The sequence below is a fragment of the Mesoplodon bidens genome (assembly GCF_964165515.1).
Source record: "Mesoplodon bidens genome assembly, chromosome: 20".
NCBI classification, from domain to species: Eukaryota; Metazoa; Chordata; class Mammalia; order Artiodactyla; family Ziphiidae; genus Mesoplodon; species Mesoplodon bidens.
The window spans coordinates 2,618,028-2,642,354 of NC_138181.1; the positions used below are offsets into that span (position 1 = coordinate 2,618,028).

General features: G+C 37.6%; 1 pseudogene across 1 annotated transcript in view; it reads right to left on the reverse strand.

The window, feature by feature from the left end:
• The window catches only part of LOC308608107 (coiled-coil domain-containing protein 150-like), a 68,148-nt pseudogene that overhangs the window by 14,894 nt on the left and 28,927 nt on the right, over window positions 1-24,327 (reverse strand). The window contains exons 13-23 of the transcript in view: window positions 21,110-21,217; window positions 20,604-20,659; window positions 15,933-16,056; window positions 14,875-15,044; window positions 13,726-13,819; window positions 12,754-12,923; window positions 11,710-11,836; window positions 8,208-8,402; window positions 7,698-7,766; window positions 7,444-7,605; window positions 6,632-6,718 (exon numbers count right to left, since the gene is read on the reverse strand). The product of the transcript in view is annotated as a coiled-coil domain-containing protein 150-like (transcript). The remainder of the gene's footprint in view (window positions 1-6,631; window positions 6,719-7,443; window positions 7,606-7,697; window positions 7,767-8,207; window positions 8,403-11,709; window positions 11,837-12,753; window positions 12,924-13,725; window positions 13,820-14,874; window positions 15,045-15,932; window positions 16,057-20,603; window positions 20,660-21,109; window positions 21,218-24,327) is intronic.

Sequence of the window (24,327 nt, forward strand, 5' to 3'; positions counted from 1 at the left end):
ACACAAAGTATCCCACATGAGATCCACAGTTACCAGTTCCTGCTGGGCTCTCCTTCCCATCCAGCCCCCTGACCCCGAAAGAGCAAAGTCTTGTAAAATCACTGTGGAAGAGACAGCTGGGGAGCCAGAATGTGACACTGGCAGCTAACGAGAAACCAAACACTGATGCAGCAGTATCTCTGTGGGAAAAAGTGTCTACCCCCACCTCCCCCGAGGCAACCTGCCCACTTCCCAGGTGTAGCTGTAATTCCCAGAGAACACATGGTGGTGGTGGGGCTCTGAAACCATCTTCCCCAGACACCACTGCCTGTCTGGATCCTCATCAGATACTAAGGAGGAGAGGAGAGTTAGGCTTTCTCATACAACCTTCCTCTTCTCTATGTTCTGAGCATTATTTGCCTTAGGTGATAAGTGGAACTTAATTTGGGCCTTTTGATCCTTTATTTTCTCTTTGCTGCTGTTCAGTACCTTTTCCAACTCTGTAAGTGTCTGCCGCAACTCCTGGTTGGTCCGGGATACTTCCACTGATCTGAAGTTGCTGTCCTCAAGGGCTTTCTTCAGCTGTGGGATACAAAGGGAAAATTAGAACATTTTAACCTTCCATTCAGTAAGAGAAGCTTATGTTTAGCTGTGTCCCTATATTTTGTTCTCTTTGGACCTTTCTTTTAAAAAGGAGGTAAAGTGATGGGACTTCCCTGGTGGTCCAGTGGCTAAGACTCTGTGCCCCCAATGCATGGGGGCCGGGTTTGATCCCTGGTCAGGGAACTAGATCCTGTGTGCCACAACTAAAGATCCTGTGTGCTGCAACTAAGACCTGGCACAGCCAAATAAATAGATATTTAAAAAAGGAGGGTAAGTGAGGCAATAATAATAAGGAGATTTGTGGAGAAACACTCTCAGTGATTTTCATAAATTTTAACACTAAAGAACACAATTTTTCTTAGAACAGATAATGTAAATGTATGTTCGTCATTTGCTTTCTAAGAGCATGGCTTTGGAATCAGACAGAAGTTAAAATCTCAGCTTCACCACACACTAGTCAAGTAATTTCAGATAATTAACTTCCCTAAGCTTCAGGTTCATCACTGGAAAAGTATGAGAATAGCCTACTTCATAGGATTCATGTAACAGTTAGACAAGAGGAGGCAGAGAAGGAATATAGAGCCTGGCACACACTAATTGCTCAGTGCTCATTGCTGTGCTTTAAAGGTTTTTTTGTTTTTTTTTGTTGTTTTTTTAAACTTAAGCTCGTCTCTTTCTGTCACTTGTGACCTCATGTATGGAGAAGTGAAAATAAATTATATGGAGTTTATGTAAATACACCTGTCAGTCATTGACTATCCTTGCATGTATTTTTATAATATTGCTTTTTTTCTATTGAGGTATAGTTGATTAATGATATTATATTAGTTTTAGGTGTATGACATAGTGATTAAAAATTTTTATAGATTATACTCCCGTTATTATAAAATACTGGCTATATTCTCTGTGCTGTACAATATATCCTTGTAGCTTATTTACATAGTAGTTTATACTTCTTATGAATATTGCTTTTGGTTTAGAAAGTTTAATAAACTTGTCTAGTGGGAAAATAACATAGTGATTACTATTCAAAACAAGACAACAGACCCACAATGAAGTCACTTATGCTAAACCTTATGTCAAAAAACTGAGACTTAATTACAGTTTTGGCTCTCCCAGAAAAGGACTCTTAAACTAGTCAATCAGGAATGGCCTGATCAGCATTAGCTAAATAATCTGCCTGACAGACCCCTGCCATCGCTTATAGGAAGTAAGTCTGCTCTTAGTAACTAATCTACTTTTTTGCCTGGTATAACTTCCTTGTTCCTACTCCCCTCTGCCTATAAAGGTCTTTCATTTTATACAACTCCTCAGAGTGCTTTCTATTGCAATCGATTGCATACTGCCTGATTCAAATTGATTTTTGTTCAAATAAACTCTTAAATTTAGTATTCCTCAATTTATCTTTTAACATTACTTAAATCATTTTACAGAGTTCCCCCTCTTCCTCATATGCCCTTAAATGAGTACCACGTGATTTTTCGGAAGAAGAGACGGCAGCTCTCCTCCCCCTGCAATCCCCCCAACGCCCCAGGTCCTACCTGGTCTCTGGGGGTTCCTCCCGTCCCGTTAGGTGTCCGTGGCCCCCCAGGTGCCCTCGTTCTGAGGAGACGCGAATTCCGCATCCTCCTAGTGCAGCGTCTTCACCCCGCCCCCCATATTCCTTTCAATATACCATTCTGACAGCCATATTAGCATGTAACTTAATGGCTACAAAAGGGATAAACTGGCAGCAATGTCACTGTGATACCTTTAGCTTAAGAATCTCTTCTTTTTTGAATTTTATTTATTTATTATACAGCAGGTTCTTATTGCTTATCTATTTTATACATATTAGTGTATATATGTCAATCCCAATTCCAGGGATTTCTGGAATTTCAGAGGCTTGGACTACCAAGTTAATATTAGTCAATGTCAATCAATATTTTAGCATTCTATGATGTCTCATCAAGACACAGAATCTTAATCTAAAACTATTCTTTATAATGGAGGCTGTACTAAGGTATTGGTTCTTGCCTTTTGCACTCCTGACAACTGTGTTACTGAAGGATATTACACGGACTTGTGTTTCAGGGTCATCGTGTCTGAGGAAGCTTGTCTAAGTCTTCATGTCCGTGGGTCTGGCTTACCTGTTCTGATTCCACACTAGCTTCTTTCACTTTATCCTCTGTTGCCTCTTTACATTTCTTCAGGTGTCTAACTGTTTCTTCCAATTCCTGAAAACGTGATACAAAGATTTTTTACAAACTCCCAATATACTATATATGGAAGAAAAAGCTTCAATATTGTAATAAATGAGCAACCAAATTATGAAAGTATGATGGGGTACTTTCTAACTCCAGGTGCTACCAGACTATAGGATAAAAACTATTATTTTCAGTTTAACCTACAGTATACATTTGTGTATATGATTATAGATTTTGATTTACAGATTCTCCTGAGAAAAGATGATTAACATCTCTTTCCAGAACTGGGGAATACTTTTCATAGCAGACAATCTCTGTTGGAAGGCAAGAGCTTGATGGTCCCTTGAAGTCCCTTTTCCATAATAAAATGTGCTTTTCATGAGGTTGGGAGTAGATAAAAGTCCTGTAATGGCAACAGGTGTATCTGAGCTACGGGGAAGAACCAAGGGGTGTAAAGTTCCTGAAAGACTATGAAGTTCACAAGTCTTACTTAGTAACTAGTACTTTGCATATGTGAGCTTTAGCCGTTCTTCAAAAATGAGTATCATTTTTATTAAGTTGAACATGAAGACGAGGTGCCATAGTCAAAGCTCCAGGCTTCATTCCTAGATATGATTCTAAGGACTTAGCTAAGATGAACGACTTGTAAGTTTGTCTTCTTCTATAGAGCCTAGAAAAGCCAGGTGCCCTCATGCTGGGTTTTGCACGTGGCCTTTGCTGGTAATCTCTGAGATGAATCTTAGGAACCCTTTTACCTGGCACCGATGCTCCAGCTCCCACCTCCTCTTCTGCTCTGCCTCGAGCTGCAGCTCATGCTGTTTATTCTGAGCTGAGAGATCACGTTGGCTCTTGGCCAACAGCTGCATCTCCTGCTGTAGGTTAGTCATTTCAGATACACATCTCTGGGTACTCAGTGACTGGTAGGGCACAAAGAGGGAGACGGTTGGTGAGCCTGTCCAAGTTTGGGATTTCACGTGAATGGTAAACAGAGTGTGTGGAAATCATCTACCCGTTCATAGCTCTTTTTCTGATACTGATCCTTAATTAGCTCCATTTGCCTCAATTCTGTTTCTATTTGCTGAAAGTAAAGGTGGAAATACCATCGAAAGATGATCAGTGGAAAAACTGGCTTGCTCTTTTTGCCTATAGGCTGACACAAAGTATCCCACATGAGATCCACAGTTACCAGTTCCTGCTGGGCTCTCCTTCCCATCCAGCCCCCTGACCCCGAAAGAGCAAAGTCTTGTAAAATCACTGTGGAAGAGACAGCTGGGGAGCCAGAATGTGACACTGGCAGCTAACGAGAAACCAAACACTGATGCAGCAGTATCTCTGTGGGAAAAAGTGTCTACCCCCACCTCCCCCGAGGCAACCTGCCCACTTCCCAGGTGTAGCTGTAATTCCCAGAGAACACATGGTGGTGGTGGGGCTCTGAAACCATCTTCCCCAGACACCACTGCCTGTCTGGATCCTCATCAGATACTAAGGAGGAGAGGAGAGTTAGGCTTTCTCATACAACCTTCCTCTTCTCTATGTTCTGAGCATTATTTGCCTTAGGTGATAAGTGGAACTTAATTTGGGCCTTTTGATCCTTTATTTTCTCTTTGCTGCTGTTCAGTACCTTTTCCAACTCTGTAAGTGTCTGCCGCAACTCCTGGTTGGTCCGGGATACTTCCACTGATCTGAAGTTGCTGTCCTCAAGGGCTTTCTTCAGCTGTGGGATACAAAGGGAAAATTAGAACATTTTAACCTTCCATTCAGTAAGAGAAGCTTATGTTTAGCTGTGTCCCTATATTTTGTTCTCTTTGGACCTTTCTTTTAAAAAGGAGGTAAAGTGATGGGACTTCCCTGGTGGTCCAGTGGCTAAGACTCTGTGCCCCCAATGCATGGGGGCCGGGTTTGATCCCTGGTCAGGGAACTAGATCCTGTGTGCCACAACTAAAGATCCTGTGTGCTGCAACTAAGACCTGGCACAGCCAAATAAATAGATATTTAAAAAAGGAGGGTAAGTGAGGCAATAATAATAAGGAGATTTGTGGAGAAACACTCTCAGTGATTTTCATAAATTTTAACACTAAAGAACACAATTTTTCTTAGAACAGATAATGTAAATGTATGTTCGTCATTTGCTTTCTAAGAGCATGGCTTTGGAATCAGACAGAAGTTAAAATCTCAGCTTCACCACACACTAGTCAAGTAATTTCAGATAATTAACTTCCCTAAGCTTCAGGTTCATCACTGGAAAAGTATGAGAATAGCCTACTTCATAGGATTCATGTAACAGTTAGACAAGAGGAGGCAGAGAAGGAATATAGAGCCTGGCACACACTAATTGCTCAGTGCTCATTGCTGTGCTTTAAAGGATTTTTTGGTTTTTTTGTTGTTTTTTTAAACTTAAGCTCGTCTCTTTCTGTCACTTGTGACCTCATGTATGGAGAAGTGAAAATAAATTATATGGAGTTTATGTAAATACACCTGTCAGTCATTGACTATCCTTGCATGTATTTTTATAATATTGCTTTTTTTCTATTGAGGTATAGTTGATTAATGATATTATATTAGTTTTAGGTGTATGACATAGTGATTAAAAATTTTTATAGATTATACTCCCGTTATTATAAAATACTGGCTATATTCTCTGTGCTGTACAATATATCCTTGTAGCTTATTTACATAGTAGTTTATACTTCTTATGAATATTGCTTTTGGTTTAGAAAGTTTAATAAACTTGTCTAGTGGGAAAATAACATAGTGATTACTATTCAAAACAAGACAACAGGCCCACAATGAAGTCACTTATGCTAAACCTTATGTCAAAAAACTGAGACTTAATTACAGTTTTGGCTCTCCCAGAAAAGGACTCTTAAACTAGTCAATCAGGAATGGCCTGATCAGCATTAGCTAAATAATCTGCCTGACAGACCCCTGCCATCACTTATAGGAAGTAAGTCTGCTCTTAGTAACTAATCTACTTTTTTGCCTGGTATAACTTCCTTGTTCCTACTCCCCTCTGCCTATAAAGGTCTTTCATTTTATACAACTCCTCAGAGTGCTTTCTATTGCAATCGATTGCATACTGCCTGATTCAAATTGATTTTTGTTCAAATAAACTCTTAAATTTAGTATTCCTCAATTTATCTTTTAACATTACTTAAATCATTTTACAGAGTTCCCCCTCTTCCTCATATGCCCTTAAATGAGTACCACGTGATTTTTCGGAAGAAGAGACGGCAGCTCTCCTCCCCCTGCAATCCCCCCAACGCCCCAGGTCCTACCTGGTCTCTGGGGGTTCCTCCCGTCCCGTTAGGTGTCCGTGGCCCCCCAGGTGCCCTCGTTCTGAGGAGACGCGAATTCCGCATCCTCCTAGTGCAGCGTCTTCACCCCGCCCCCCATATTCCTTTCAATATACCATTCTGACAGCCATATTAGCATGTAACTTAATGGCTACAAAAGGGATAAACTGGCAGCAATGTCACTGTGATACCTTTAGCTTAAGAATCTCTTCTTTTTTGAATTTTATTTATTTATTATACAGCAGGTTCTTATTGCTTATCTATTTTATACATATTAGTGTATATATGTCAATCCCAATTCCAGGGATTTCTGGAATTTCAGAGGCTTGGACTACCAAGTTAATATTAGTCAATGTCAATCAATATTTTAGCATTCTATGATGTCTCATCAAGACACAGAATCTTAATCTAAAACTATTCTTTATAATGGAGGCTGTACTAAGGTATTGGTTCTTGCCTTTTGCACTCCTGACAACTGTGTTACTGAAGGATATTACACGGACTTGTGTTTCAGGGTCATCGTGTCTGAGGAAGCTTGTCTAAGTCTTCATGTCCGTGGGTCTGGCTTACCTGTTCTGATTCCACACTAGCTTCTTTCACTTTATCCTCTGTTGCCTCTTTACATTTCTTCAGGTGTCTAACTGTTTCTTCCAATTCCTGAAAACGTGATACAAAGATTTTTTACAAACTCCCAATATACTATATATGGAAGAAAAAGCTTCAATATTGTAATAAATGAGCAACCAAATTATGAAAGTATGATGGGGTACTTTCTAACTCCAGGTGCTACCAGACTATAGGATAAAAACTATTATTTTCAGTTTAACCTACAGTATACATTTGTGTATATGATTATAGATTTTGATTTACAGATTCTCCTGAGAAAAGATGATTAACATCTCTTTCCAGAACTGGGGAATACTTTTCATAGCAGACAATCTCTGTTGGAAGGCAAGAGCTTGATGGTCCCTTGAAGTCCCTTTTCCATAATAAAATGTGCTTTTCATGAGGTTGGGAGTAGATAAAAGTCCTGTAATGGCAACAGGTGTATCTGAGCTACGGGGAAGAACCAAGGGGTGTAAAGTTCCTGAAAGACTATGAAGTTCACAAGTCTTACTTAGTAACTAGTACTTTGCATATGTGAGCTTTAGCCGTTCTTCAAAAATGAGTATCATTTTTATTAAGTTGAACATGAAGACGAGGTGCCATAGTCAAAGCTCCAGGCTTCATTCCTAGATATGATTCTAAGGACTTAGCTAAGATGAACGACTTGTAAGTTTGTCTTCTTCTATAGAGCCTAGAAAAGCCAGGTGCCCTCATGCTGGGTTTTGCACGTGGCCTTTGCTGGTAATCTCTGAGATGAATCTTAGGAACCCTTTTACCTGGCACCGATGCTCCAGCTCCCACCTCCTCTTCTGCTCTGCCTCGAGCTGCAGCTCATGCTGTTTATTCTGAGCTGAGAGATCACGTTGGCTCTTGGCCAACAGCTGCATCTCCTGCTGTAGGTTAGTCATTTCAGATACACATCTCTGGGTACTCAGTGACTGGTAGGGCACAAAGAGGGAGACGGTTGGTGAGCCTGTCCAAGTTTGGGATTTCACGTGAATGGTAAACAGAGTGTGTGGAAATCATCTACCCGTTCATAGCTCTTTTTCTGATACTGATCCTTAATTAGCTCCATTTGCCTCAATTCTGTTTCTATTTGCTGAAAGTAAAGGTGGAAATACCATCGAAAGATGATCAGTGGAAAAACTGGCTTGCTCTTTTTGCCTATAGGCTGACACAAAGTATCCCACATGAGATCCACAGTTACCAGTTCCTGCTGGGCTCTCCTTCCCATCCAGCCCCCTGACCCCGAAAGAGCAAAGTCTTGTAAAATCACTGTGGAAGAGACAGCTGGGGAGCCAGAATGTGACACTGGCAGCTAACGAGAAACCAAACACTGATGCAGCAGTATCTCTGTGGGAAAAAGTGTCTACCCCCACCTCCCCCGAGGCAACCTGCCCACTTCCCAGGTGTAGCTGTAATTCCCAGAGAACACATGGTGGTGGTGGGGCTCTGAAACCATCTTCCCCAGACACCACTGCCTGTCTGGATCCTCATCAGATACTAAGGAGGAGAGGAGAGTTAGGCTTTCTCATACAACCTTCCTCTTCTCTATGTTCTGAGCATTATTTGCCTTAGGTGATAAGTGGAACTTAATTTGGGCCTTTTGATCCTTTATTTTCTCTTTGCTGCTGTTCAGTACCTTTTCCAACTCTGTAAGTGTCTGCCGCAACTCCTGGTTGGTCCGGGATACTTCCACTGATCTGAAGTTGCTGTCCTCAAGGGCTTTCTTCAGCTGTGGGATACAAAGGGAAAATTAGAACATTTTAACCTTCCATTCAGTAAGAGAAGCTTATGTTTAGCTGTGTCCCTATATTTTGTTCTCTTTGGACCTTTCTTTTAAAAAGGAGGTAAAGTGATGGGACTTCCCTGGTGGTCCAGTGGCTAAGACTCTGTGCCCCCAATGCATGGGGGCCGGGTTTGATCCCTGGTCAGGGAACTAGATCCTGTGTGCCACAACTAAAGATCCTGTGTGCTGCAACTAAGACCTGGCACAGCCAAATAAATAGATATTTAAAAAAGGAGGGTAAGTGAGGCAATAATAATAAGGAGATTTGTGGAGAAACACTCTCAGTGATTTTCATAAATTTTAACACTAAAGAACACAATTTTTCTTAGAACAGATAATGTAAATGTATGTTCGTCATTTGCTTTCTAAGAGCATGGCTTTGGAATCAGACAGAAGTTAAAATCTCAGCTTCACCACACACTAGTCAAGTAATTTCAGATAATTAACTTCCCTAAGCTTCAGGTTCATCACTGGAAAAGTATGAGAATAGCCTACTTCATAGGATTCATGTAACAGTTAGACAAGAGGAGGCAGAGAAGGAATATAGAGCCTGGCACACACTAATTGCTCAGTGCTCATTGCTGTGCTTTAAAGGTTTTTTTGTTTTTTTGTTGTTTTTTTAAACTTAAGCTCGTCTCTTTCTGTCACTTGTGACCTCATGTATGGAGAAGTGAAAATAAATTATATGGAGTTTATGTAAATACACCTGTCAGTTATTGACTATCCTTGCATGTATTTTTATAATATTCCTTTTTGTCTATTGAGGTATAGTTGATTTATGATATTATATTAGTTTTAGGTGTATGACATAGTGATTAAAAATTTTTATAGATTATACTCCCGTTATTATAAAATACTGGCTATATTCCCTGTGCTGTACAATATGTCCTTGTAGCTTATTTACATAGTAGTTTATACTTCTTATGAATATTGCTTTTGGTTTAGAAAGTTTAATAAACTTGTCTAGTGGGAAAATAACATAGTGATTACTATTCAAAACAAGACAACAGGCCCAGAATGAAGTCACTTATGCTAAACCTTATGTCACCAAACTGAGACTTAATTACAGTTTTGGCTCTCCCAGAAAAGGACTCTTAAACCAGTCAATCAGGAATGGCCTGATCAGCATTAGGTGAGTAATCTGCCTGACAGACCCCTGCCATCCCTTAAAGGAAGTAACTCTGCTCCTAGTAACTAATCTACTTTTTTGCCTAGTATAACTTCCTTGTTCCTGCTCCCCTCTGCCTATAGAAGTCTTTCATTTTATACAACTCCTCAGAGTGCCTTTCTGTTGCAATCGATTGCATACTGCCTGATTCAAATTGATTTTTGTTCAAATAAACTCTTAGTTTTATTATTCTTCAATTTATCTTTTAACATTACTTAAATCATTTTACAGAGTTCCCCCTCTTCCTCATATGCCCTTAAATGAGTACCACGTGATTTTTAGGAACAAGAGACGGCAGCTGAGTAGGGAGACATTAGGAGGGTGATATTCTCTGTGGCTGGTAAGTTTTTAACATGTCAAAGAAAAAAGTCAAAATTATGTGTTACCTTTTCTCTTTATACTAGCTCATTCCCTCACATCCTAACCTCACAGTACAGTGTTATTCTTTTATTATCACCCAACTATATTTCTGTTAGATATTCCACCATTACCTCAATTAGAGCTTTGTCAAAACTGGGTAATCCCTAAAAACTAACCCTCAAACCCACCCTGGAAAGCAGTTGTGATGATTTCCATTTTGATTGAGGAAACTGAGACTCAGATGTCAAGTCATCTGCACAGATAGTAAATTTACACATTGCTAATAAGAGGCAGAGCTGGGAGTCTTAAACAGTGCACCCTGAGCCCACCCCTGCCACTAACTGCTCAAGACATCACACTCATACTGTTCCTTGGTCTCTCCTGCACAAGTTCACCATCTTTACTGATCCCTGTTAAAAGGATTTAAACTTTTAAATATTCTGAACAACTCTCTCTGAATAAAAGTACTTTTAATTTCAGTGCCCATTTTTGTTTCCCCCAGAAATTATTTTTATAATATTTTTAACACTTATACAGTGCTTTTTCAATTTACAAAGCACCATATAAACAATTGAATCTGATTTTGTGACTGTGCACTATCAAGTACAATTGCTAAATATGCTGAATTTGGCAAAATACAGACTGGCCACCCCAACCAAGTCTTGGGATTATTTTAATTACTCCCTCCCCTTTGCTTATGATACATTTAGTGTCTGATTTTTCTATTAATTAAAATGGATTTTTGATTTGATCGTTCTCTATTTTCAACAGAAACACTTTGCTTGGCTCTAATCATCTGAAGCCCAAAGTTACTGCTCTAGTTCCCCTTAGCCTCCATGTTTCCAGTTTCTCTTCATTCTTACCTACTCTCCACTGCTAACAGACTAACCTACCTAAAATTGTGCTCCCAGCCTCCTCAGAAACCTACAGTGCTCTACTTGTACCTAATACTTTCCATCCAACATTCTGGTAGTCAAGGCCATCTACCAGCTGGTCTCATCTAAGCTAACCCCTTTTTCTCAGAAATTTCCTAAAGTCTCTGCTCTGATCAAGAGAGGCAAATCCTTTTTCTTTGCTCACATGTCCTATTTATTTCTGTAACTAAGCTTTGTTCATCCTCTTACACAGAGTGTCACAGCCCTGTCAGCTCTGCCAGCCTCAACCCTGTTTAATTTCGTCAAGCTTCCCCTCTTCTTCGATCACCCAACCAGCCTAAAACAAACTTTCCCTTACTTTTGAATTCCTTTAAAATTGTACACAGCTTCTAGCTGTCCAGGAAACATCTTCTGATGTCTTCCTAGTTGTCTCATGTAAAGAGTGGAGATGACAATTAAATAAGGGGTAATTTAGCACGGACCACATCTTCTTCTGTTTTTACTTGTGCCTCTCAGGAGGAGGTAGGTGCATGATGGATGCTAGTTAAGTGAGTTGAGGAGACAGGTGATTTGCCATCTGTTTAGCAGATGGCGGTCTCCTTCCCACTCAGTTATTATTCTCCAATGGGAAGGCTGTCACCAAGGCATTCCTTCATTGGGCAGATAACTGTATACCAGAAACTTTTTGTGTGTTAATTTACAAACGGCATAGAGATGTGTCTGGCTTTCTGGCAAAAAGGGGATTAGAAGAACCAAAGAACAACTGTAGCCATTCTCGGAAATCCTGTGGCTGGTTCTCCTCTTCAAAGGCATTCACCTAGAGGGAGACTTTTGTCACTTGCCTCCATACCTCAGTCACTTCCCGTTGTGCTGCTTTCTTTGCAGTTTCTCTCTCAATTTGAAATTGCTTTCTTAGAGCATCTATGCATTCAGCATGCAATTCTGCTTCTATTTTGGATTCTTCACTCATCCATTCTCTGTTTTGAAAAAGAGACATGATAAATCACCTTTAGAAAACATCTTAGTAGGCGTCATTTACCAATGAGAAGCAGATCAGTCACCAGGTAAAAATCACTGATCTGGAACTCATTAACAGAAGAAGAAATAAGCATTTACCTACAGCATTAAAAAACAAAAAGTTATTCAATATAAAGAGATCCACCCAAAAGAGTGAAACACATACTCTTGTTTTAACCAATACTGAGTAGTCTTGAGCCAGCAACATTTCACCAGAATATAAAATTTGTACAGATTACAAATATGAAAAATACCTTCTTTGCTTTAGCTTATACTTGTCTGCTATATCAGTATGTTCACTACGTGAAAGGAATAAAGATCCACGTGCACAATGCATTTCCCTTGGGTATAAATTTTCATGGGATGTTATTAATATCTAAATCCTATTTGCCTAGATAAAGTTTAACAATAAACTTTAGTGCCTTGACCTGAACTTGATGGGTTTGACCTAACTAATCTCAGGAAAAAAGTTGAAAACAATGAATGGTTTAGCAGCTGCTTAAATGGAATTATCCCACTCCTGGAGGGATTATTCCCATCCATGCTTCTGTTTCTCCTTTTCCAAATCATTCTTTTAAAGGACACATAAGCTTCTGATAGAAAAGGTTTGGCAGAAACATGTAAGTATCCCTTCCAACTTGGTTTAAACCTTCATGTACGGAAGAAGACCGACACTAGATGAGGGAAGAGCTGAGAAGGAACGTACCCCAGCCAGCTAATATCTGCTCTGCACAACTATGCCTGCTTCCTTCACATGGCTCTGCTGGGAGTACTAGCTCAAAGTAGGGAAAAAGGGTTTAACTGCTTTATGTTAATTAGCCAAACTTTCTCTCCCAGAGGCTCTTCCTTAATTCCACTGTGACTATACTGCCCTTACATGAAGGTTTCCAAATTCCGTTGCTCAAGTTCTTTGCGTTCCTCTTTCTCTTAAACAGGATCAAGCGTTGTTTGCAGCTGATGATTTGTCTGGAGAGCTTGCTCCAGGCTCATAGCCAGTTTCCTGTTTTCTTCTCTAGCTACATCTAGAGCTTTTTGTAGAGCCTCCATCTGAAAGAGAGAAGAAAGAAGATTGTTTTTAATTCCACTGTAACAGATACAAGAAGTCCATAACACTGTATATTCACTCTTTAAACTTGGAAACAATAATTATTTGGAACCAGAACCAAAGACTCCAGATGCCTGGAATATATATATATATGTGAGAACTTATTACAGACAGTCCTTAGGTGACTCTTAGAAGGTGATGGGAAGGGTATGCTCCACTTGTCACTAGAGAGTTTTGGAAAATAGAGCCAACTTATTTATCCTAATTTCTAAGGTTTTAAACCAGTTAAACTCCCCTTCCTGATCCTATGACCCTCTGGTCTCGCTGCCTAGAGAGATAAGAACTGGCAACTGTTCCTTGTATATCCTTCTAGAAAAAGCTTTTTTATAGGAAATATCTCTATTTTATATGTGTGCATACATGTAGATACATATTCATGTGTGTATACACCTATAAACATGTGAGTATGCCTCCTTATTAAGTGGGATCACTCTAGCTACTTCTGACTAAAGTTATGTTGTTTTCTAAGCCCTTTAACTTCACTTATGCATTAATACATGAAAAGAATGCAGACCATATAAGACAAAGAGAGTCAGGCATAATTATGGTCCTGGTTTGCCCATAAATGGTTCACTGTAAGATCACAGACCCATTTCCCATTTGGAAATATGTCACTGTTCAAAACTCAGACTTGAATGGAAAGGAAATTTACCTGATTGTTTTACTCCATTTTTCCAAAATAGCAATATCCCAATAAAATAAAAAAAATATCAACATTATCATCTATAAAAACCTGGCTTCTACCTTACTGTTGTGCTGGGCATGCACGACAAGGATTCAGGCCCGCCACTGGTCCACTTCTGCTTCCAGCTTCTGTACCCACTGTTGATTTAGAGCCCTGTAAATGAAGGGCACAGGGAGAGTGACCATAGAAATGTACCATCTAGGAGTGATACCACTGGGAGTTACAGGGCACCTTCCAGGAAGCCCAAATGGCATATGTAGTGGGCTACAGATGCTCAGAATATCTGAGAGTTGGCAGGTGACAATTAGTAGCCTCAGCTTCAGGTTAAGAAACTAATTTTCCTATGGATTAAAAACTTGTCCCATTTATGATTCAATTTGGCTTTATATATTAAAGTATCAGTGCATGTTAATGACTAAATTATGGGCTGGTAACTTTATACTATATATATATTACTAGTACAAAATATATCACCTCTGTATGGACTGGCTTGCTGTTGAGATTTCTGCTTTTTACCCAGAATTTTATTGTGAATAGTAAACAATTTTTAATACCATTCCCTTGACTTTTTTTTTAAGTTCAGAGGTAATACAGATTCATAATATGTAAAAAAAACAAGCACAACGAATAATATAAAACTCACTTGTTCTCCCATAACACAGAGGGAATATGCTCCACTAATGTATTACAATATGTCTTAGAGGTCTGATTAAACTCAAACCATTTGTTAATTAACGTAAAAGGGAAACTTTTATGTAATTTTTGAAACATTTAAAGGAGTTCACTTACAAAACATGGCTAAAAGTAGTTCTCAGAATGATTCATCTAAAATAAATAGGATACTAATAAATGGATAATTAATTCAAACAGAAGTAGACACTTGGCTTAAATCTTGACAATTACCATTCTGTAGACCCAAGGGCAGGTATAAATGGTGTAGAAAACAGCAAGGATAAAACAGCATATATCACATGAATTTCTAGAATACATAATTATTTACATCACTACAAAATAAGAGAATTTTTGGATATCATTTTTATTTATAATTCCAGATTTTCCTGAATTTGCTAGTTCTTTAAATACCATTTTACTACTTTATTTTCACAAGGGAATCAACAGAAAATGACTGTTTCTTGACTGCACTCTGTTCTTTACTACAAGGCAGCAGAAAAATACAAGTACAAAGACAGAAAAATAATCTCTGGTACCTTTCTTTCTTGAGGCCTGCAATCTCTGCATCCCTCTGCCCAAGCTCTATTTGCACTTTTTCCATAGCGCCTTGCATCTTACTGTGAGAAGCCAACACATTCTCCAACATGATTGTAACTTTGCAGTTGTCTTCTTTAGCTTCTGACAGTTGTTGCTGAAAGTTTCCCACCTAATAGAAAATGAAATAAGACAAAGATATTTGATCCTTTCTGGTTATTCTTCTGCTGAGTCCCATGACTTCTAGAAGAGTATGGAAAACAGGTCTGGTAGAATGTTAAGAGGAATAATTAAAGTATATTTTATATTTATTTTGTTTCTTAAGTTATTCTGACTTTTTGAGAAAAAGAAAACTAGACCCTAGATCATATGGATCCTATGAAGAACTCTGCAGTGCATCCTAACTATTGTCGTGTCACAGCACATATATTAACTGAGACATAAGGACCAACAGCTTCTTGGGGCTAGAGGTGGTCCCAGACTGGCCTGTGCTAGCCCTCCTCAGCTATCTTACCATGGGGTCAGAAGAAGATAACACATTTGAAGCCCATCAGAATTATCTGAGGAAAGAGGACCATAAGTGGAATCTGCTGAAGAATGATGTGACTCACAGCCCTCTTCAGAGTGGAAAAATCTAGCACCTGCTGTCAAGAATTTTGGGATGTTACCTCTCTTCCCACTAAGTACACATACTGTTAAGCAGAAAGCATTTGGTAATTTGACTTAACATAAAATCTTAACAGTGTTATATCACATTAATAATACATAAGTAGGTGGTTATTATTACCAAGGTCAGATGTGTTTCAACAGAAAAAAATAGAACTTTTGATTATTTTAAGACAGGAAGAAAAAAAACATTGGGAGTTAAATCATGTATTTTTAAAGGAAATATTTTAGAGCTCTTCTACAGTTGTCCTTTCTTTAGGAAAATAAAATCCTCCTCTGATCAATCCTCATTCTTTTTTACTAAAGGTAACAAGAAAAGAAAGAATATGGCTCATGAAAGATATCAGAAGCGCTTCATTTCAGTAACAGACTTCAGAAAGGATTGATGTCTTGCCTTCTTGTTCTCCCTGTCCTGCAAAGCTTCGAGGTCATGTTTCAACTTCTGACTCTCTTTCAGGGCTGCAGCCTGACCCTTCACAACACGTGAGAGCTCCCTTTCTTTCAAGAATGGATTTCGCCTTAGTAGAAAAAAAGAAATGAGAAATGATTCACCCAAAGCACAGTCAATCAGCAATTAGAATAAGACACAGCAATTTAGAAACCAAATTTAAAATGTTTAATTAAATATTCTTACATATTATGGTAAATAAAAACTAGCTTTAGTAGCTGTTTTTCCCCTTAAAACTACAAAGCAAAAAAAAATCTGTTAATAAACATGGGCAAATCTCTAATATATGTCAATCTCTATGAAAGCACAGAATGAAGATAAGGGAGATAAGACAATGATGCCAAGATGAAAAACGGGGGAGAAATTGATTATCACAGAATTTGAAAATACAACGTAAATTAATATCATAAAAGCAAAGGTGAATAAGTACTAGTGTCAAGAAAATAGTGTTACAGAAGTGTTCTAAATAGTGTCCTAATCCTAATTAGAAGTATTAGAATTTTACATCTCTGAAATACTTTTAGTATATCTACACAGTTGTTTCAGATTCATCATACTATTCTAAATACTACTCTTTTAAAAAATAATTTATCTTGAAATACAGAGTCATGGGAGTTTACAAAATTAGTGCAGAGTCCCCATGCACTCTTTTCCCTGCTTCTAATGATGACATCTTATATTGTAGTTCAACATTAAAACCAGGAAATTGACTTTAATGAGATTCACTAGACTACAAAACTTATAATTTTCACTTTTTTTTATTTGCAGTATGCGGGCCTCTCACTGTTGTGGCCTCTCCCGTTGTGGAGCACAGGCTCCAGACACACAGGCTTAGTGGCCATGGCTCACGGGCCCAGCTGCTCCGCGGCATGTGGGATCTTCCCAGACGGGGGCACGAACCCGTGTCCCCTGCATCGGCAGGTGGACTGTTAGCCACTGCACCACCAGGGAAGCCCTTCACCATTTTTTTTAACCTGCATTCATCTGTTTATGCACACATGCACATAGCTCTATGTAATTTGACCCCACGCACATATTCCTGTGATCACGACAATCAAGATACAGAACTGCTCCACTGTCACAAAGGACTCACTTATGCTACTTCTCTCTGTTCACACCCTCCCCCAAACATCCCATGTCCCCTGGCAACCAGTAATTTGTTCTCTATTGCTACTGTTTTTGTCATTTCAAGAATGTTATTTTAAACATTTAAAAATAATTATTTAGTATAATACATTCACATTTTTAAAAACACCCTTGCTGAGACATAGTTGAAATACAATAAGCTATGTATATTTAAAGTGTACAATTTTGATATATGTATAAACCATAATCATGATAATGAACACTTCCATTATCCCAAAAGTTCCCTTATGCCTTTTTGTAATTTCCCCCACTTCTATATCTCCCTGTTCCTACACATCCACCCAAGGCTACCACTGACCTGTTTTCTGTCACAATCAATTCACTTTTATTTCCTAGAATTTTATATAAATGAAATCATATTTTATGTACTCATTTTTGAATGGTTTTCCACTCAGCACATTTATTTTGAGATTCACTCACTCTTCTTTATATATCAATACTTCTTCCTTTCTGTTGCTGAATAGTGTTCTGCTGAACACTTGAGTTGTTCCAGTTTTAAGCTGTTACAAGTAGAGCTGCTCTGGGCAGTTGTATACAGATCTTTGTGTAGATATATGTTTTCATTTATCTTTGGTGAATGCATAGGTGTGGAATGGCTCGGTTGTATGGTAGTAGTATGTCTCACTTTTAAAGAAACTACCAAACTATTTTCCAGAGTGGCTGAGTGATTTTACATTCCCTTCAGCAATGTATGAGAGTTCCTCCACATCTTCACTAACACTTGGGGTAATCAGTTTTTCAATTTTAGACATTCTAATAGTGTGTGGTAGTATCTCACTGCAGTTTTAATTTGCATTTCCCTAATGACTGATGTCTAACATCTTTTCAGGTGCTTATTTATCATCCGTATATCTTTTTATTTTGTGAAACGTGTGTTCACCAAATAAATAAAATACTTTGCGCCTTTTTTTTCAGATTGTTTTTCCTTCTTAGTGAGTTTTGAGAGTTTTTAATAAACTGTGGAGACAAGACCTTTATTAGATATGTGATTTGCAAATGTTTTTCCCCCAGCCTGTAGCTTTTCATTTTCTTAACAATGTCTTAGAAGAGCATACGTTGTCAATGTTACATTTTTTTCCTTTATGTATCAAGCTTTTGATGTCAAATCTAAGAAATCTTAGTGTAATCCAAGATCACAATGATTTCATCCTATGTTTCAGAAGTTTTACAGTTTTAAGTTTTACCTTTAGGGCTTTCATCCATTTTGAGTTAATTTTTATATATGGTAAGAGGTATGGATCAAAGGTATTTTGCTTTTTTGTTTCTGCATATGATACCCAATTGCTTTAGCACATTTGTTGAAAAGACCATCCTTTCTCTACTTTTACTTCTGTTGAAAATAAAGTGTTCATAAAATTATTCTGGATGGGTAGCACATTCACATTACTCTTAAGGTAAAAAAGGATAAAGTGAAAAATCTCCCAGCCACCCAGTTTCCTTCCTCGAAAATAATGTTGCCAATTTATTACGATTCATTTTAGAGAGACTCTATTCAAAAGTGAATACATATGTATACTTCATCACCCCAACCCTTTTGCACACAAATAGTAAAATACTCTGTATAGTCTTCTGAACCTTGACTGTTTTAACCTAATAATAGATATGTTATGATTAAGATAAATATATCTTCAAACAGTATTCCAAACTATGGATATACCATGATTTATTTAGCCAGCCTCTTACTGATGGAATTATGGTTGTTTCTAGTCTTTTGCTAATAACAAACAATACTTCAGAAAGTAACCTCGTAAACATGTCTTATGTACAAGCTAGTGTATCTGTAGGAAAAAGTACAACTGTGGGTGTAAAGTGATAAACAAAGCCAAATTGTCCTCCACAGGAAAAGGGCACTCCAAACAGCAGCAAAGAAGAATGCCTTTTCCCCACATCTTCCTCAATATTATACTTCCTTATAACTTTTAACCTGTAACATGATGAATACTTTAACGTCTTCTGTAAGGATTCAAGAATAGTACAGAAGATGCTAACTTATAAGGTTTTGAAAACCTATTGGATTTTGTTCTAGAAAAGTATATTAGGAAGAATATAGTTTTTATAATTTTATCAGTGCTTATAAAATATTTATAAAAATGAAAAGGCCACTAGCAAAAGTGCTTACAGAAAGGGTCTAAATTGTAGTTAACTCTAGAAGACAAGCTATAGTACTTTCTATTTTTAAATACCAAACAAAGATGTATGCTCTAGTAAGTTTTCTTTGGAAAGTATTTTCCAGTGTTCAAGTTCTCAGGGTTTCTATTTATGTATTTCTACTTTAAAATCAGGCTTTACCCATTTTACTGTAAATGTTAAGACTATTAGCATTAATTTTTAAAGTGAAAATTAGATTAAAAATCTCAATGGTTACTCATAAGCCAAATATGACATTTCTGTGTCCAAAACAAAAACTAAGTATGCAATAGCCAGAATGATGGTTTTGATCTACATCATCAGTTTTTCCTGTTTGTGAAGAAGTTCTTTCCTTGTTGTTCCTCACACCTCCAAACGTTATCTTTCTAGATGTTACTACTTTTCTTCATTGTTGTATAAATCTGAAATTTCCTTATGATTTAATTTGTGGCCTTCACTTACTGAATCCCGGTGAAGAAAATTTGGTGACTCGTCATTTTTTAATGGTGTTGAGGCAAGAATGTCTATTTTACCTTCCAGTCTTCCCTCCATGGTTTTAATGGCATTCAAAAGAGTCTTTAGAGAGATCCCAGAGTCTCTGATCTCCTGAGAAGACCTCACAGAAGTCAGGGTAGGTGCAAACGTCACATGGTGTGTAGGGTTTGACCTAACACTGGGCAAAATAACTGATGAACTTCATTCCTTTACATTGTTGACACAGGGCCTATGGCTTTAAAGTAATCTTGAAGATGCAGGCCTCTCTGGAGACTTCCTTCTTCTTGGAAGCATCACCAATTTAAAAAGACAAAATCAACTAAACCTAGAATTATTTTTCAGTGAGTGCCCCCTTTACTATGAGAAACAACACAACATTCTAAATGAAGCTGGGATGGAAAATATACTTAAAAATGTGTTCCTTTGTTTACAAAATGAAGAAAATACTAATGTAAAGTATGTCCTCATGAAGAAACAAAGCATATCTAATGAGGTCCCCTTTACCAGTATAGTCAGATTGTTAGAACCATTTGAAGACACATTCTAGTTGCTTGGTTACCAAGGGTATACATACACAAACGTTATAGTTAAAGAAGTTACACATGCTTACACTGTTAAAAATTAAAAATAAATAATGTGATAAATTTGTAAATCATTGAAATGAATCACTTTCTTTTAGTAACATATTCCTGGATTATTTTCTTCACTAAATGTTTTAGATATCTTCTTTGTCTAATTTTCTCTGTTCATGTTAAATTGTTATGTGACCTACGAACAGTTTTAATAGTCTCAATAGTCTCAGTCTCAATAGTCACCATGCTAACAAGTAAGCACCTTCACTACTAATACCTCTCTCAAGTGCGTTATTGCAGGTATATCTTGTTGGCAACAAGTTCTGCATTCGCCTGTAATTAAAAACCCAAAGATACTTGTTCCTCACGTCTGCCAAAAGTTTTAAGGTTCAAATTAAAAAACCACTTCCTCTATGATAGAGATTCTCGATACTTTCATCATGATGATGTTCCCTATGCATGCTCACAATACAATCTATTGTGTTTCTGAAAGGCATAACCTTCTATTCTATAATAAAGTCTGCTGAGTACATTCCTAATCCTGCAATTACAGCATGCAAGTTGAATGTCCCAATACTGCTTCAGGCATCTTTATGAATTCTTCTGTGGTTGAGTGGAACCTTGTACATCGAGGGTGTTTAAAATATTTTTGATAAATTGAATCAAGTGAGAGAATATTCATCTTTCTGGGATCATATGGTGAGGTGGGGAGAAAGTCATCGATTTCTTAAAAGCTAATTAAAACAACAAAGACACAATCTGTTTTATAGCTATTAATCACTCCTGAGCATATTTGCCCTCTAGTGCCTTATTCAACTTGCGTAGATGGTCATTCTGTGAACTGGTTTCAGTAAAAGAATGTAGTTGTTCTTCTAGCTGCTTAACGTTTATCTAGAGGAAAAACAGAAGAATAAAAAAACAAGTCTCATTAACGAAATATATATATATATACTCCAAAACAGAAAAAAAAGATGTCACAAGTTTTGCAGAAAAAAAATCACAGAAAATCCTTAAAACTTGTAAAAAGCGATCCTGTTTTTTTCTAATGATGCTATTTCAACTAAAATAGCTATTTCAACAAATAAAATAGGCTATAGCCCTATACATGTACTGAGATAATTCATTTGGTTTATAGCATTTATGGAAACTCCAAATTAACATGACTCATGAATATAACAGTGAGACTTTGTGGGTAAAATATTTCAATTTTAAAGAAATTGTGGTATCTAGTATTCAAAACTCCGAGTACAGATAATTAGAATTGTCAATATGTAAGGAGACAAGAGTCTTGTGTTTACCCACAGAGAATTACGAAAGTTGAATTAACAGAATTCTTATAGGCTGAATTATATTTGAAAACTAACTCATAAAGCTGACCACTCACATCTTTCACTTTAAAGAAAAGATGATTTGGGGGAATAAAATCATTAATATTTTACTCACAAATCTCCAAATTGTGTGTTTGTCTACATTTTCTTCCTCTTATTCCCAACCCTCTCAATACAAATCGACAATTAACATTACTGAGCTTATCTCTGAATCAGAAAAAAATTCATCCAAAATTTTTAATTTAAATCAACTTTTTCCTCTCTCACTATCTTTTCTTGTTTCCCACCTCTGAAGGGCAAACCCCTCTTGGTTGTAGCCACTGATTGTTTTCAAGAACTGTTAAAATTTGAGTGCTAATACTTAGTTTTTTTTAGAAAGGCTACATGAAAACACATTTTGTCTTAGGAAATCTCTCTTGTTCCATCAGCAGAATCCTTTTTCTCATCTTTGCCTGTTTCTGGTGCTCTGTTCCACAGTGTACAGTATAAAACATGTTCCATGGATCCCCCTTAAGTGTATTCACTTAAGGTTCAGAATTAGAATGGCTGCCTCTAAAGAGAGGTATTGATGCAACACTTATTCTCATTTTAAATGTAAGCAAACTGCTGTTAACCTTAGAACTCAGTGGAAAATACTGATGAACACTCAAGAATTTTAGATTTGCCTCTCTTCAAACAAAACACAGAATATCTTTATTCCACAATATTTCTCAGGTAACTTACGCTACCCCAGCCTCAGAGTACTCAATAAAATGCCCTGAAACTTGTCAGATGGCATGTTCTCATCTATAAAGCACTTTACTTTTTATACTGGGTTTCTTTTTTGGAAGAATTTCTAATTCAGGACACTGAAATGTGGAAGAACACAGAAGCAAATAAATCCTGCTGCCCTCAGAGATCTGATGTTTCTGTGTCATTAAAATCCAAGTAGCTTCCACAGCTAGCTTACCAGGCAGTCTCAGAAATACCAGTATTTAGGTCAAGGTCATATCCTCCTATTGTTTCAAATGGTCTAAATATATATAGATACATATTTTTAAAAATTGAGGTATAGTTGATTTATAATATTATGTAAGTTTCAACTATACAACAAAGTGATTCACAATTTTTAAAGATTATATTCCATTTATAGTTATTATAAAATATTGGCTATATTCCCTGTAATGTACAATATATCCTTGTAGCTTATTTTATACACAGTAGTCTGTACTTCTTAATCTCCTACCCTAATACTGCCCCTTACATATATTTTCTAATATAAAACTATAAAAACATAACACTATAGAAACTGTGAGACACCTAAGAAATGGATGAAAAGGAACTTTTTTTGTGTGTGTGTGTGTGTGTGTTACACAGGCCTCTCACTGTTGTGGCCTCTCCCATTGCGGAGCACAGGCTCCAGATGTGCAGGCTCAGCGGCCATGGCTCACAGGCCCAGACACTCTGCGGCATGTGGGATCTTCCCGGACCGGGGCACGAACCCGCGTCCCCTGCATCGGCAGGTGGACTCTCAACCACTGCGCCACCAGGGAAGCTCGGAACTTATTTTTATGTGTTTTATAATGCAAGTATTCTAAATTAATGCTATTAATAAATTTCCTAGGTTTTTTCTTCTTCGATACATATGATAAGTTGGAAATAAAGTAGGACAAGCCTAAAACGTTACCCCAAAGTTTGAAATGAGCTACAGAGTTGAAACAACCTAAACTGCCAGAGTTATGTATTTTGACTAAAAGTATGAAAATACATTCATAAAACTGATAATTTCAGCACAGAACCCTTAATAATATTCATATAATTCCATGAAGCAATTCAAATCAAAGAAGTACAACAACAATCAACATGGATGGATCTCTCAATTATAATTCTGGGTGAAAGAAACAAGACACAAAAATTATATACCGTATTATTATATAAAGTTCAAACATTAATCTGGGGTATTAGAAGTCAGGATGATGGATAGTAACATCATGGGGGACAGTGACTGAAAAAGGCTATGAAATGGGTTCTGGGTGCTGGGAATATTCTGTGTGCTGGTCACATGGTTACCTCTACTTTGTGAAAATCCATTACCTGTATCCTGTGTACTTTTCTGTATAATATGTTATAGTTCAATAAAAATTTATTAAAACAAAACAAACAAAACCTTTAAATAATCTCTAAATTAAGGTCACAAATGCAGCTGCTCCTAAGGGGCTAGGCAGCTAACATAATATTTGAATCCAGTTGGTATAAGAGTGATGGGGCCAGTGGTAGATTAAAGTGAGCATAAAGCACTAACTAACATATGTTTAAAGACAAGAAAAAGGTGTTGGGCTTGCCTGGTGGTGCAGCGGCTAAGAATCCTCCTGACAATGCAGGGAACACTGGTTTGATCCCTGGTCCAGGAAGATCCCCTATGCTGCGGAGCAACTAAGCCTGTGCACCACAACTACTGAGCCTGCGCTCTAGAACCTGCGAGCCACAACTACTGAAGCCCGTGGGTCTACAGCCCATGCTCTGCAATGAGAAGCCACTGCAATGAAAAGCCCACGCACCACAACGAAGAGTAGCCACAGCTCACAGCAATTAGAGATAGCCCTGCATGCAGCAATGAAGACCCAATGCAGCCAAAAATAAATAAAATAAATTTATTTAAAAAAATGTTGGAAATCTTTCAGGCATATATAGCAA